The sequence below is a fragment of the Acomys minous genome (assembly GCF_964271855.1).
Source record: "Acomys minous genome assembly, chromosome: 3".
Taxonomy (NCBI): Eukaryota; Metazoa; Chordata; class Mammalia; order Rodentia; family Muridae; genus Acomys; species Acomys minous.
In genome coordinates, this window is record NC_140485.1 from 104951806 (window position 1) to 104960968 (window position 9163).

Below are 9163 nucleotides of genomic sequence, written 5' to 3' on the forward strand. Positions count from 1 at the left end.
TAGGAAATAATAGAAAAAAGATTTAAATTTATAAGCATTCTTAGACTGTCAGAAGATAAACCATATTTATTTCCTTACTTGTGACAGTCCTATTTAGCACCAAATCAGGGCCAAAAACAAATAAATTAAAGGTATGTTTTGCTTTTCTCGTAATTCTTTTTTAATAATTTAAATTGAAAATGTTTTGGATAGTATCCTACATGTATATAGTATCCACATCATTTCTAGTTTCCTTTCCCTCCTCTAAGTCTTCCTGTGCCCTTCACATTCCAAATCAAATTTAGACTTCTTCTTTAACCATTTGTTCACAAACACACAACATCTGATTTAGTGTTGCTTATATGTATTGTGTTTAATGCTGACCACTTGGGACTACATAACCTATTAGGAGCTCATCCCTGAAGATACCTCTCTCTGTCTCTCTGTCTCTCTCTCTCTTTGTCTCTCTTCTTTGTCTCTCTGTCTCTGTGTCTCTGTCTCTGTCTCTCTCTCTCTCTCTCTCTCTCTCTCTCTCTCTCTCTCTCTCTCTCTGTCTCTCAATTAACCATAGCAGTTCTTCATCTATGGGGGTGCTCTGTGAGACTGTCTGCATTTACATGGAATGACTTATCATGCTTATCAATTGATAAAATTAATATTGTAAAGGTAACTATCCTGTTGAAGGTGATTTACATACTCCATGCAATTTCAGTCCAAATTTCCACAAGATACTTCATAGAAACAGACAAAAAGAGGTAGATGTTCATATGAAACCATGAAAGACCCCCAGACAACCTGAACAATACTAAGCAAAAAGCAATTCTGGAAGGACTATCATTCCATGTTTCAAGTTTCAGTACAGAGTTATAAAAGTAGAAACAGCATAGTTTTTGGCACAACACTAGGCATGTAGAACAATGGTACAAATACAAGTTTTAAGTATAAGTATATCAAGCTACAATGTTCTTATATTTGACAAAGATGCTAAAAATGCACACTGGAGTGAAGATACTGCCTTCAACAATGCTGCTGGGAAAAGTGAATCTGGAACATGTACAGGAATGAAAGCAGACCTCCATCATCCTGACAAAAATCAGCTAAAAGTGAAACAAAAGCCTCAATGTACTGAAATGAAGAAAACTTATCCAGTACCCTACAAGGCTTAGATGTAGGAAAGGACTTACTGGATAGACTCCATGCGCTTAGGAAGCAAACCAACAACTGACAAGCAGGGCCTCTTCAAACTGAAAGGTTCCTGTGCAGCAGACACAACAATCCAGTAAAGAGGAATACCACAGTGTAGAACAGGAAGCCCAACCACAGTGTGGAAGAGGAAGCCCAAAGCATGGAAGAGGAAGCCCACAGCATGGAAGAGGAAACCCACAGCATGGATGAGGAAGCCCACAGAATGAAGGGGAAGCCCACAGTGTGGAAGAGGAAGCCCACAGCCTGGAAGAGGAAGCCCACAACATGGAAGAGGAAGCCCACAGCCTGGAAGAGGAAGCCCACAGTGTGGAAGAGGAAGCCCACAGCCTGGAAGAGGAAGCCCACAGTGTGGAAGAGGAAGCTCACAACATGGAAGAGGAAGCCCACAGCCTGGAAGAGGAAGCCCACAGCCTGGAAGAGGAAGCCCACAGCATGGAAGAGGAAGCCCACAGCATGGAAGAGGAAGCCCACAGCCTGGAAGAGGAAGCCCACAACATGGAAGAGGAAGCCCACAGCATGGAAGAGGAAGCCCACAGTATGGAAGAGGAAGCCCACAGCATGGAAGAGGAAGCCCACAGCATGGAAGAGGAAGCCCAGAGCATGGAAGAGGAAGCCCAGAGCATGGAAGAGGAAGCCCACAGTATGGAAGAGGAAGCCCAGAGCATGGAAGAGGAAGCCCACAGCATGGATGAGGAAGCCCACAGCGTGAAAGGGGAAGCCCACAGTGTGGAAGAGGAAGCCCACAACATGGAAGAGGAAGCCCACAGCATGGAAGAGGAAGCCCACAGTGTGGAAGAGGAAGCCCACAGCGTGGAAGAGGAAGCCCACAGCGTGGAAGAGGAAGCCCACAGCGTGGAAGAGGAAGCTCACAGCGTGGAATAGGAAGCTCACAGCATGGAAGAGGAAGCCCACAGCATGGAAGAGGAAGCCCACAGCCTGGAAGAGGAAGCCCACAGCCTGGAAGAGGAAGCCCACAGTGTGGAAGAGGAAGCCCACAGCATGGAAGAGGAAGCCCACAGTGTGGAAGAGGAAGCCCACAGCATGGAAGAGGAAGCCCACAGTGTGGAAGAGGAAGCCCACAGCATGGAAGAAGAAGCTCACAGCATGGAAGAGGAAGCTCACAGCATGGAAGAGGAAGCCCACAGCCTGGAAGAGGAAGCCCAGAGCATGGAAGAGGAAACCCACAGCATGGAAGAGGAAGCCCACAGCGTGGAAGAGGAAGCCCACAGCGTGGAAGAGGAAGCCCACAGTGTGGAAGAGGAAGCCCACAGCATGGAAGAGGAAGCCCACAGCGTGGAAGAGGAAGCCCACAGCGTGGAAGAGGAAGCCCACAGTGTGGAAGAGGAAGCCCACAGTGTGGAAGAGGAATCCCTCAGTGTAGAAAACCCTTTTCCACCTACAAAGCTGAAAAATAAATAATATCCAGCATACACAAAGAACTCAAAACACAAAGAATCAAGAAAGCTAATAAACCAATTTAGAAATGATCTATAGTTCTGAACAGTGTTCTCAACAGAAACTTGAAAATGGCTAGGAAATACCTGTTAAAATGCTGGCTATCCTTAGCAATTAGGGGAATGCAAGTTAAAGATACTTTGAGATTTCATCTCCTTAATTCTTTGTTATTCTGCTAAATGGCAATGAATTCTCTTAGAGAATTACCAGAGGCAATTATACACAGGGCATCCATGTCTGTGTTTTTAGGGTTGTTCCTTTAAACCACACAGCAACTGAAGCACAGTAGCAGATAAAACTGGCTTGTAAATTAGGTAAAAAGCCTCATAGTCCTGAAACACTTTGATTTGGGTTACTGCCTGTCAGTGGAAGAATTAGTCAACTAACAGAACAAGTAATACTTTAGAAGGCTGAGAATCTATTTCATTCCTAAGGTACTCAAAAAACCCATAGAATAAATCAATATGGATCAAAACTCTTGCATTGTCATGCTGTAACTCATTTATTGTGACAATTTCACTGATGTCTTCCCTGAACCTAGGTACTACCGCCTGGCCCTCTGTCACTTTTAGGTCAATATCATTTCTACTGAGATTAGAAAGTCTAACTTTTCTGCAGCATCTTTGGTCCATAAGTGATGATCGCACAGAGCTCTTCGGAGATGTAGCACTTACTGTAAGAATATTGTGTGTCAATTGTGGAAGAAAGTGCTTTCTAGTCCCTGCTGCAGGTGTGGTCACAGTATTGATCTACTTCAACACCCCACTTGCCTCTGAGACTTTCCTCTTTGCGTCAGAGAAGTATAGACATCTCAACTTATACTGTAGGTATAAGGTCACAGGTGAGCCCAGGTTCCAAAAAGTTGTTGGAGCTATCCCAAGAACTAGATTTCCAGTGAGCTTTGCCTTATTGATAAATTCTCCTTGAAGTGATCTCGGTTCTAATATCCTTGATTCAACCTCTTTAAACCTGTCACTAAACACAATTCTTCTGCTCTGTCTACTGATGAAAATAGCCACTGTCTTGTCACTTCTTTGATATCGGTCCTATCTATACTTGAAGATAGCTGGAAATTCTCCTTTTGGCCATGAAATCACTAAATGCTGGTTGGGGGTCACTCTTGGGAAGAATGAGGATATCCTCCATAGAGCGATGTGAATAAAGAAACTGAGAGTATTTTTAATTTTTAATGTTTTATTTTTGCTAACAGGCTAGAGGGATTTTTTTTCACCTGCAAGGAAGATATAATAGAATTTGTACATTTAAGTTAAGCTCCTCATCTTGAGTATCGTAGGACTACTCATAACAATAGTGCCATAGCATCTCTACTGTAAACATCCGGGGCCTGTGCTGTTAGTTTACTGTCAAGTTGACATGGGCTGGAGTCATTTGAGAAGATAGAACCTTAGTTGTGATGATCTCTTCATCATACTGTCCTGAGTGAATGTTTGTGAGAATTTTCATAATTAGTAATTAATGTGGGAAAGCCTAGTCCATTAAGCAGGTTGCTTTTTGTCGGAAATGGGCTATGGACCTGATGAACCAGAGCTGGCTACATCCATGTATAGACTGGCATTGAAACTTGATTACCAGCTGTGTTCCGGAATTATATGAGTCAAGACTTACACATAGAGCTAATTCATTCTTCTCTCTTCCTTGAGTTGAAATTTGAAGGTGTGAGGATTAAAATTGTATTTTGATAAATTCTTCAATATGATGAGAAGCAGCCGGCAATCATCAGCACCTTTACAGTAGTACGATACAGACATACCATCTCCCAAAGCTCTGTGGAACCAGAAAGACCCAAAATGTTTTCAGAGATCTCAACCTAGGAACAAACAGACTTGGAAAAACCAGTTTGATGCTGGAGCCAATGCCACACAGGGAAGTCTAAGTTACTGCTTCTGGAATCCCAACTCCTCCTATTGGCTGTGGTAATGTTTCCTAGGGCAGCTGTGTCTGTGTATTCTCTTTGCTAACACTGTCTGACTTAATTCTCTCTGATCTTGGTCATTCCCCCCCCCCTGTAAATATTATATAAGATATGGTACTTTCAAATTAATTTGCTTGGCTAAGATAAAATTTATTCAAGACCTCCAAACCCTGGATTTTTTTTTTATCGTCTTTATTTCTATCCTCTCTATCTTTTGTATCCTCTCACAACTCTCAATCAGGACCCTGTCACTGGAAAATGACCTGCTGGTCTAGTGCATAATTCCTTGTTCCATACTGTTAACTAACCTTTTCCCATACTGTGGGGCTGGGAAGTCCCCTGTAGGCTATAATATAGTATATATGTGAAATTCATACTAGGTTGTTTCTTGACAATACTCCTGACACCAATGTCTGCATCACCAAAAGACCCTGAGGTGTATTGAAACCACTCTTGGGAGACTAGAACAAAAATGCTATTTAGGACACGTATGGTCAGACAGCAGACAAGCAAAGTTGAGGCTCCAGTGACTGGCAACTATAGGAGGTGCTACTGTCTTTGAACATGAATCATAGCAAGAGTTCACAAAGACCTATGCGAGAGAAAGGCTTGAAGAAGAGACCTGATAAGGACTGAAAGTAGAGGGGGAAACATCAGCTGGTAAAATCCCAGCATGGGTAAAGATATGGCTAAGCTAACAACAAACCTTGAGTTTTCTCTTTATCCTCTTTCTGATTTCCTGCGGCTTGTCCATTAGCTCAGTTGGTACAGCTTGAATGGCTAGACTTTGCAGTATAAAACCGAAGTTGGGTCTGTGTCTGGGGAGAATGAAAGACAGCAGTGAAAATAACAGGGTTTTTGGAGGTGGCAAGAGCTGTCCATATAATAAGAGCAACTTCAAAGAGAGCATCTGTATTCAAAAGTACTCTTCCCTTTTCTTATTGCTTTTGATGGAAAATGTACTCTTTTCAGGATTATTGCATCAGTCTAGCTAACTATTTCTAAACCATACCCCACCCAACTATATTTTAAATTCGTTTTTAGGAAGCTCATAATGCCCAGGAAAATCAGTTGATCTGGCTAGAACCTATTTATGTGTCTTGAAGAATCCTGACAATGATGGTGATTATATGTACTTGTAGTGTGGGAATTTCTCTAGAGAGAATGTTGCTAGTCCATCTGAGGCTCCACCAAGATAACCTGTTAGAGTAGTGAACCAGAAGAAAATTAAGGTGAGCATTGCTTGGAAGCAAAATTAATTTCTAATGTGATGTGGCAGGAGAAAAGTGGAATGTTTTTTTGAGGACCAAGATGAAGAATAATCAGTCCTGAGCATTTCTTCTCACACAATTCAGTTACAATACTTCACACATCACATCTGATTTTGGATGTGTGAGTTACAGTAACTGGCAGACATTTGGGGGAATGGTATAAAGGAAATAATGTGTGATGAAATGAAAAAATAAAAGTCCTACTATTCAAAAGATGTTACTATTGAAAAAATAGCAAAAAAAAATACTATAGCAAAAAAAGAAAGCAAAATATATTTAAAGTGTATGAAATGGTGCAAAAGAAACAACAGGGAAATTAGCAAATGCATGTAGAAAATGATGAAGGAAGAACAGTCCAATGTAAAACATGTAATTTCTGTAGTACATGGAAGTTGAAAATATGACACAATATGACTACATCATCACAGTTCAAAAACCTCTCAAACCATGTCATAAGGTCAATCACAGTCTAATCTTGCATCACTGTGCCTGTGACCTTCATATCTCTTCATATTATTGTGAAGGATTAATCTCACATCACAACAAGAAGGATGAGCACATTTAATAAGATATTTTTTGAAAGAGACAGACCAGATTCACTATCTTTTATTACAGAGCATCCATTACTTTATTCTCTCTCTTTCTCTCTTTTTAGTAATTTAAGATAATTTATAAATTAAACTTCAGGTTAATATGTATATATAGGACATATACAGTATATATAGATTTTATATTATCTAAAGGTTTTTGGCATTGGGAGGAGGGTTTTAGAAAGTGCCCTGTGTATAAGAGGGACCAGTCTATATTGAAAACATTAATCATACATACAGGCATGGAGAGGTCGTGACTGTTACTGCAACTGTGACTGCCCAGTCATAGGTATGTGTCTCTTTTTAAATGCATCTATTAATTCCATGAGAATGAACATTTAAACTCATGATAGTTCTGAAAATGAGAAAACAAGAATCTTTAGTGTCTTTTCATGTCCCATAAATAGAACAAATTTAGCTGTATTTTGCCAGAGGCAAGTTTACTGAACTTGAATAACCTTTACATTGATTGCTGTAGACATCCAGTGAGATTGCAAGGTTCTTTCTGCGGGCTTGCATTTTTACGCGGTGGCACGATTTGCCTCTTGTGTCAGTCCCCATTGCTTGCCTCGAAGTATCTCTATTGGTGTGGCTGCTTTAAATAGAAAGGGGTCTGTACAAGAGTTAATGTGTTTCTCACTGCTATGTTGTGGGAGAAGACATGCAAGCTTAGAGGCTAGTTAACCTCTTGAAAGGTGGAATCTACTGAACATATCTTTATCTCCTGTGAGGCTTACTTTTCTGTGATATAGACTTACTAATGCTTATAGTAATTGTCATGGCTTGAATATAAGTTAATGTTTTGATTGCTTGTACCCCTATCTTGTGTGTGATTCCATTTTGAAGGCTGTGGATTCTTAAGGTGGCTGGTCTCCCTCTCAGAAGCAGCCCAATAAGTGTAGGCCTTTTAAACATCTGTCTGTCTCTGGTTCTGGCCACTCTTTCTGGTTCCTCATCAGGCACCATATGAGGAAGTCTCTGACCACACTTTTGTTGTTGCCTTGGCCTGAAACTTCTAGAAACCATGAGCCAAAATAAACTCTTTCTCCCTAATGTTGGTTTCCATTGGGTGTTTCATCATCAGCGATGTTCTGAAGACTGGAGAGATAATTTCACCTGAAGCATCTGCTGTGGTGTCTGACATACACAAGATTCAGGAAGTGCAGCATCCTGTCATTCTTCGTTCTTCCTAACCATCTTGTTCCTTTAGAGAAGCACCGAGGACCCTCCCCTGTAAGGTAGAAAGGCTGAACTTGGCAGGGTAGGTTTTATCATTTTCCTTCCCAGAACGGACTGATTTATCATCGTCACCCCACACCCAGGCCCCGCTAACTTCTGACTTCATCCCTAGTAAACACAAAGTTTGATTCTGAGGCCAGGTAACATTGTTTCTTTAAAGCATTGTCTTAAATGGATTTCACTTTCTTGCTTAAAAGAAAGTTAGGGAAGATTTGTTATAAATATCATCAGGAGGTTTCTTCCAAAATTCTTCCCCTTAAAGAGGTAGCTGCAAAAATTAGTACTGAGTGCTACTTTGGAGATGGGGAAAGTGGTAGTAAAGCCAGTCTGTGTGGGGGTGGTCGTGAATTTGGAATAGTTGGATGATGCTCAAAATTAGCTTAGAATGCCACAGTTGATTAAGATCCACATGTGAAGGCCTAGGAAACAATTCATATTTTTTCAATAAAAAGAACCAATTACCTAAAAAAAAAAAAAAAGAGATATAGTGGGAAGCTGATAAGGAAGCCAAATTCTATTAGGTAGCTCCATAGTGAAATCTGTCAGGTCAGTATCTGCTTAATAGATAATTGCATTGGTATTTATTTAAATTACTTTCATATATTACGCTTGGCTCAGATAGCAATTCTTAATTTGATTCAGATAACATTAATAAGTTTTTCTTTTTTTTTTTTCTTTGACATTTTATAAATCTTTAAAAATGATTTTGGGAGGAAGGGACTGGGGATAAGAAGGAAGGCCATTAATTTTGCTTCTGCAGCTGGCGTTTCCTCTTTGATGGCTGTACATTTTTAAGAAAGACAAAAACTTAAAAGTTTTAAGTTGTAAGCTTGCTTCATTTTTCCTTAAATCCTGTCAGCTGCTTAACATCCATTGAGAAGGATTACCACACACACAGATTCTCTGGAGCTGACCTTCTCTTTGAAGTATAATAATAGCGTGATGGATGAGCAAATCAAGCCTAGGACATGGTAATTCCCCTAACTGGGGGTTATCAGTTGTTTCTTCTCTGAGTATTACATTCAGCTGGGTCCTCTGTTGGCACCGTAACTTCTATGTTCTGTTCCTGGTCACTCAGTCGACACAACATCAGATCTTGTACAAGTCCCTTAGAATGTTTGAATCTCATCGTCTTTATGACACAACAATAACATCAACCCCAGTGGATAGTGGTTATGGTTAATACTTGGGGCTTAAACCTCTTCTTTCTATTTACTTTTGATTAACTTTCTTGTCCTGTAGAGGCTGCATAGCTAGGAACTAACACCCACCCCCTACACATACAAATTCACTGTATTTCCCAGCCCCCTTTGATGCTAAGAGTTTGGAATCAGGTTAAGACATTGTGAACGGCTTGATTACAAGTAAGCAGAGGAAAACAATAAGGGACATCATGCAACTGTGGTCATACTCTAGAAAACAGGTTGAGAAGTTGTATGATTCTTCACCAAAATCCCAGGGTCCAGCTCACACTAGTAGCTAACGTGTCC

General features: G+C 40.7%; 1 long non-coding RNA gene across 2 annotated transcripts; it reads right to left on the reverse strand.

Annotated features, from left to right (window-relative positions):
* Positions 1-3880: 3880 nt before the first annotated feature.
* On the reverse strand, positions 3881-8737 carry LOC311594033. 2 transcript variants are annotated; one of them, XR_014777916.1, is made up of 5 exons: positions 8588-8737; positions 7551-7665; positions 6673-6789; positions 5280-5391; positions 3881-4425 (listed from the first exon to the last, which is right to left on the reverse strand). It is a non-coding gene; the product is annotated as an uncharacterized lncRNA (long non-coding RNA). The 2 variants fall into 2 exon arrangements; XR_014777915.1 differs by lacking the exon at positions 6673-6789.
* Positions 8738-9163: the final 426 nt, after the last annotated feature.